This window comes from Peromyscus eremicus, chromosome 3, assembly GCF_949786415.1.
Source record: "Peromyscus eremicus chromosome 3, PerEre_H2_v1, whole genome shotgun sequence".
In the NCBI taxonomy this organism is placed as follows: domain Eukaryota; kingdom Metazoa; phylum Chordata; class Mammalia; order Rodentia; family Cricetidae; genus Peromyscus; species Peromyscus eremicus.
Genome location: NC_081418.1, coordinates 44,731,399 through 44,738,245, shown reverse-complemented (window position 1 = coordinate 44,738,245; position 6,847 = coordinate 44,731,399). Strand labels below are relative to the sequence as shown.

The following is a 6,847-nucleotide window of genomic DNA, read 5'->3' as shown; positions in this document are numbered from 1 at the left end:
CCTCCTCATAGTGCCACTCCCTTTGGAGGCCAACTTCTCTCAAACTGCCACACTGGGCGAGGCTGCCTCTCTCAGGCCTTCCCTGTGCTGGGTAAGTGTGTGCTACCACATTTGGCTACTAGATCACCCCATGTCTAGCTTACTTTAGTTTACCCAACTGGACACTTAAAGTATCTTCTCATTTCCACTGTGTCAACTCATGCTTTTCTACCATTTGCTTGCTGCACCATAGGCAGAAAAAAAAATTAAAAATCTAATTTAAATTTACTTTAATTTTTAAAAATTTAAAATGTGAGCCAGATGAGATTTCCATGTTAAAATACCTCGATTTCCACTGTTTTGAGGAATAAGAATTCAAATGTGTCTGTGGTGATATTGTGCTCCCCAAAATATTATACACCCTAATAAACTTAGCTGGGGTCAGAGAACAGAACAGCCACTAGAAAGACATAGAGGCCAGAAAATGGTGGCACACACACCTTTAATCCTAGCATTCTAAAGGCAGAAATCTGTCTGGATCTCTGTGAGTTCAAAGCCACACTGGAAATAGCCAGGCATAGTTGACACACGCCTTTAATCCCAGGAAGTGATGGCAGAAAGCAGAAAGGTATTTAAGGCATGAGGACAAGGAACTCGAGCCTGGTTAAGCTTTTAGGCTTTTGAGCAGCACAGTTCAGCTGAGATTCATGTTGGATGAGGACTCAGAGACTTCCAGTCTGAGGAAACAGGATCAGCTGAGGAATTGGCAAGGTGAGGTGGCTGTGGCTTGTTCTGCTTCTTTGATCTTCCAGCATTCACCCCAATACCCAGATCCAGATTTGTTTTTATTAATAAAACCTTTTAAGATTCATGCTACATGTGTCCCTATGTTTTATCTGTTTTTACTTGATTCCTGAGACCAGTCCCTGAACAACGGTGCTGCACTTGGCTGGCACGATTAAGGTGTATGTTCCGTATACATTTCCTGAACTTCTGGATATGATTTGCTTCAGCCACCCAAGTGGGAGTTAGCATAATCACGCACTCTTTACTGGTATTGTAGCTTCCCTGTCTTATTCCCCATGCCCTTTTCAAAGATTTATATCTTTTTTAAAATGTTGCTTGCACTTAAACGCTTATGTGATAGTTTAAATGTAATTGGCCCCCATAAGTTCATAGAGACTGGCATTATTAGGATGTGTGATCTTGTTGGAGTAGATGTGGGCTTGTTGGAGGAACTTTGACATTGTGGGGGTGACCTTTGATGTCGCCTATGCTCAAGCTATGTCCAGTGAAACAGTTCACTTCCTGTTACCTGCAGATCAACATGTAGAACTCTCAGCTCCTTCTCCAGCACCATGTCTGCCTGCATGCTGCCATGTCCCACCACGTTGATAATGGACTAAACCTCTGAACTGTAAGCCAGCCCCAATTAAATGTTTTCTCCTATAAGTGTTGCCATAGTCATGCTGTCTGTTCACAGCAATAGAAACTCTAACTAAGACAACTTGTGTCAAAGACAGTTTCCAACAAACTCAAAGTACCAAAAGAATGTGCTGAATCAAAGTCTATAACTTTTTATCCTTCCAGTCTGCATCTCAGCCCTCAAGCCCCCTTCATGGGACTCTGGTACAATTCTTAACACTGAATCCAATCTTGATCAGTTGTCAAGTCTAGATAGTGGTAATGGCAATAGGCAGATTCCTGGATTCTAGAACATTTCTGTTTCTCTGTTCTCTCCCTCTCCTTCCCACTCCCCAAACCTCACACACAAACATAACAAAAGAAAATAGAATGACCTAAGACACAGTTTGAGGCCATCATAAGTAACAAGTGAGAGAATGAGAAAAATCAATGGTGATTTTTTTTTTTTAACTTTTAACTTAAACAATAGGGAAGCCTGCAGAGCTCTTGCTAATTCTGGAAAGGCTGAGGAGGCACACATTTGGGGGTAAAACCATCAAGAATTATGTCTTCAACATTTTATGTTCAAAATGTCAGTCATTCAAGTGAAGTGATTAAGTAGCTGGTTTAAGATACAAATCCATACTTTAAGGAGAAGTCTGTGTTGAGATATAAATTTAGGACTTAATAACATTAATTTAGGTGTCAAATGAGAGATAACATTTAAAGCCAGTGGTCTAAACTTTTAGTTCTAATATTTCTAGAAGAGATTTCTACCCTGGTGCCAAATATTTTCTATTTCACAATCCAGAACTACGCTTTCTGCCCTGCTTGCTGCCTCCTGGAAAATGTGTCTTAGTCTGTTTTCTGATACTATAAGCTTGGTAGCTTATCAAGTCAAGATATACATCTGGTTCATAATTCTGGTGGCTGGAGGTCCATGCACATCCTGGAAGGGTCCTCTGGCTAGGTCCTAACATGGTAGAGAAACAAAAGAAAGGAATAGGCCACACCCATTGAGGGCCCTGCTTCATAACAACCTGCTCCTTAGAAACTCAATCTAGTCCTGTAAGAGACCTCAACCCACTCCACAACACAAACTCCTAGGTAATGGACCTCATGATCTAATCATCTGCCATTAAGCTCCATTTCCTAATGTTTCTACTACTCTAACACCATATGTTGGGATTCAAACTGCCAAAACATGAAATTCTGCAGCACAAAGCACATTTAAACCATAGCAAAATGTATGTATGTATAGAGCCATCAGTGGGCTCCCCAGTCCCGGTTTGGTTGAGTACCATTTGTGAGGCCTCTGGCCTCACTCCCAGGATACAAGAGAGAAGCAGAATGAGGAGGTCTGTTGGTAGTCCCCTCTGGAGCCAGCTCACAGGTTTCTGGTTCCCTCTCAAGATGGCTTCCTCTGCTCACCTCTTCAGAATCCCATCACCTTCCTTTTTTCCCTTTCTGGCTCAGGGCTCAGTGAGTAAGAGCTGAGCTGAAGCCCCGGCACTGCAGAAACTTTCACGGTCCCTGTGTCCAGCTCAGACATTTGTAAATAGCCCATCTATTGAATGAATGTTCCTCTAATCATCCTAAGCTAGAACCCTGCCCTGAGCCAGGTGGTGGTGGCACACGCCTTTAATCCCAGCACTTGGGAGGCAGAGGCAGGCTGATGTCTGTGAGTTCGAGGACAGCCTGGGCTACAGAGTGAGTTCCAGGAAAGGCACAAAGCTGCACAGAGAAACCCTGTCTTGAAAAACAAAAACAAAAACAAACAAAAAAAACCCAAAACAACAACAACAACAAAAACTCTGCCCTGAGTTTCCTCTTAGGACCCTGGATAACACACTTACCTTTCTCCTCTTGGGAATTATACCAAAACAGTGAGAGCAATGAACAAAAGGACAACCATCCTGTCTTTTATAACCACAAATTGCACTTCTTAGAAAAGTGGGTGGAGAGCAGTAAATGAATTGGTACAGCTTAAAAAGGCCAGGCATGGAAAAGCACCATGTTCTCTGGGAGGCAGAGAAGAGGCAAAGGATGAAAACAGGAAGATGACTTACGAGGTTCTATAGCCTGTTACAGATCCAGGTACGCACTGGACTCACTGTCAGCCCCGCCCATGCAATACAGGAGGTCTATTTCCTAGAGAAACCAAATGAGAGAGAGAGTCTGATTGGCATGCAAAGAGGAGGCTCCAAGAGAAATATTTCTAGGAAACTCAAATGGATCAATTTCCTGACAAGTTTTGCTGTATGGAAAAGGCTTTTCAATGACTTTTTCCAGTTCTCTGGGTTTTCATGGGACAGCTTATAAGTTCAAAAGAAAACACAAGTATATTTTAAACTACAGGCAAAACCAAAAGAACAATGATTTATCTACGGGATCAGGACTAAATTTCATCTTCCTAATACTAAAAAAGAATTTAGCATAGTGCTATCATGAAATGAAAGAAGATGGCTTGGAGGTACTGGGACTAAAGGGGAACCTACTTCTATTGTTTTGCTAAATGGACATATTGAAAAACTGCCTTCTAAACATTTGCACAACAGTGCTGCTCTCCATCTTGGCCAGAGTAACTTCTTCCTATAGTGAGGATCAGTTAATGAAGCGGCTCATAGCTAGCTTGAGTGTCTGTAGGGTGCTCAGCCCTGAAGGGGACACCCATATCAACAATGCCCTTCCATGCATGGCTTGGAGAACATCAAGGGAGAAGGGTGGAAAGAATGCAAAAACTAGAGGATTGAGAAAGCACCATGAAATGCTGTCTTCTAGACCATGCCATGGCCAACTCACTGCAGCTGTGGTTACCTGTATGAGACCTGTACAAGATCAAGCCCACCAGATCCTTTAACATTCTAGCAGGTGGCACTAGCTGGTTACAAAAAAACAAAACAAAACAAAACAAAACAAAAAGGTAGAGGATGTTGGAAGGGGACTCACTGGGGGTGTTTAGGAGGGGAGTGAGAGGAGCAACCTGGGGTTGGGTACAATCAAGATGCATTGTATTATAACATGTTTGAAAATGTCGAAGAACAAATAAAACAAATTTGGAAAAAAAAATGAACATAGACTATGACCCACCAATTCCACATAAATATATTCTGTTTTGTCTTCAAGTTCCAGCAGAATGTTGATTGACTTAGCTGTGGTTGTCCTGAACCTGTGGGATGCAGTAGTATCCCCAAAGCTCCATTGTTCATGCTAAATTTATGGCAGTCATCCTTTGCCACATTAAGGGAATATTTTTCTTCTCTATTTTAGCATGAGGGGTTTTATATGTTAATCAGAAACAAGGGTTGAATTTGAGAAAACCTTAAAAAGCATAAATCAATGTCAACTTCAATTTCCTCATTTGTTAATGTAGAGAATTACAAGAAAAGGTCTCCAAATGTTGCTTTATCCTACATTCCTGGGACTAAATCTTGCAGGGTGGGAGTGGACATTTTCTTGGTAATATATTATTTAGCATAGTCATTTGCACTCCTGGCTCTGTGATTTTTCTTGCTCTAGCTGTCTGTGTAACAAGTTGGGAGGCTTTCCATCTTTTCTCTATTTCTGAAATAATTTATATGAAGTCAGAATTATCTATTTCTCGAATGTTTGACAGAACTTGCCTATAAATTGTCTGTGACTGTAGCGTTTAAACAATAGATATTTGATTGCCTGTTAAATTATTTTTATAGGTATTGAATTATTCAGTTTTTCACCTTTTCTGTCTACTCAAGTCAATAGGAAAATTTTATATTTTCCTGGAAAATAATCAATTTAATCAATATTTTCAAACACAATGTTATAAAATTTATACAATCTATTTTAATTTTAAAACTCATTGCTAAAACTTTAGTTTCTTCACTGTTTTTCCTTAAGGAAAAACCCTGTTTCCTCCCCATCTCCTCCCCTCCAGATGGCCTCAAGTACCCTGGGGTAACCTTGAACCCACTGAGTGCCCAAGGATAATCTTGAGCTTCTTATCCTCCTGCCTCTGTCTTCTGAGTACTGACATTACAGATGGGTGACACCACTCCTGATTTATGGGGTGGTGGGAATTGAACCCAGGGCTTCATGTCTTCTAGGAAAGCATTCTACCACTGAGCTACATGCCTAGCCACTACTTTTTCTCTTATATGTTTAAAAGAATTTCCAAAATTGTTTTTATTTAATGATATTTACATTTATTTTATTCTTTTAAAATAATTTGGATTTTTTTAATTGACCAAGCCATATTTTATGTTTCATCAAATTTCTACTTTTTTTTAACAGACTTAAATCATTTTATTTCTCTTGTATAAAAAAACCTTTATGTGGTAACCACAGCTGGAGCCTCAATCCTCTGAACTGAAACTCGAGTGTGGGGTTTCACAAGATGGCCACCGAATTCCTGATGAGGAGACTTGGTGAATACATTTTCTTTCCAGAGGTCTGGGGTCGGAGGGGATGGAGGGTGGGGAGGGGAGCGGGACAAGTAGCTGTATGTCTTGGAGATGGCATCAATGGTGGCCTTGGCAAAGTTGCCTAGGGTGGCAGTGCAGCCCCTGGCTGATGTGTAGCAGTCATCAATACCGGCCATCATCAGTAGCGTCTTGGGCTCAGAGGTAGAGACCATGCCAGAGCCTCTGGGGGCAGGGATGAGACGCACCAACACAGAGCCACAGTGGCCTGTCACTTTGCACAAGACAGTGTGGGGCTGTGACAATCTTGTTCCCCCAGTAGCCTCTCCGTACAGAGATGGAAAGCTTGGCCAAGATGATGGCCCCTTGGATGGCAGTGGCTACCTCCTTGGAGCACTTAACACCAAGACCAACATGACCTTGTAGTCCCCAATAGCGACAAAAGCCTTAAGCCTGGTCTGCTGCCCAGTCTGCTTCTGCACTGGCAAGATCTTTAGAACCTCGTCTTTTAGGGATGCCCCCAGGGAAAAACAATAATTATGGACTCCTTAATGGGCAGTGAGGACAGGTAGATCTCCTCCAGGGACTTGATCTTCATGTCCTTGACCAGACAGCCTAGCTCGGTGATAGGGATCCACTCCTTGTCTTTGGCTTTACCTCCACTGAGCCCCGAAGCCTGGACCATGGCTGCAGCCTTCACCACAACTGTCACCCCTAAAACCACTGCCAAATCCTCCGCAGAAGCCTCCTAATCTTGCCGCCTCCCACCCCCATTCCACCCCAGCACCAGCATCATCTACCATTTGGTGTTTTCCCAAAGAAGAAGCCAAAATTTTACTTTTGTTTTCCTATTTTTCCCTCTATTTTTTTTGTTCTATCCAAGTTTTCTATGGTGAATGACTAGTTCATTTATTTTTTTAAAGTCTGCTGTAATTCTTTTTTAAAATTAATTATTTTTATTTTGTGTATAGGTGTTTTTCTTGTATGCATGTCTGTGTACTACGTGTGCGTCTGGTGCCCACGGAAGCCAGAAGAGGTTGTCTGATGTCCTGAAACTGGAGTTACAG

At 41.9% G+C, this 6,847-nt stretch overlaps 1 pseudogene; it reads right to left on the bottom strand.

The window, feature by feature from the left end:
• Positions 1–5,689: 5,689 nt before the first annotated feature.
• LOC131905733 (small ribosomal subunit protein uS5-like) lies at positions 5,690–6,465 on the bottom strand (annotated as a pseudogene).
• Positions 6,466–6,847: the final 382 nt, after the last annotated feature.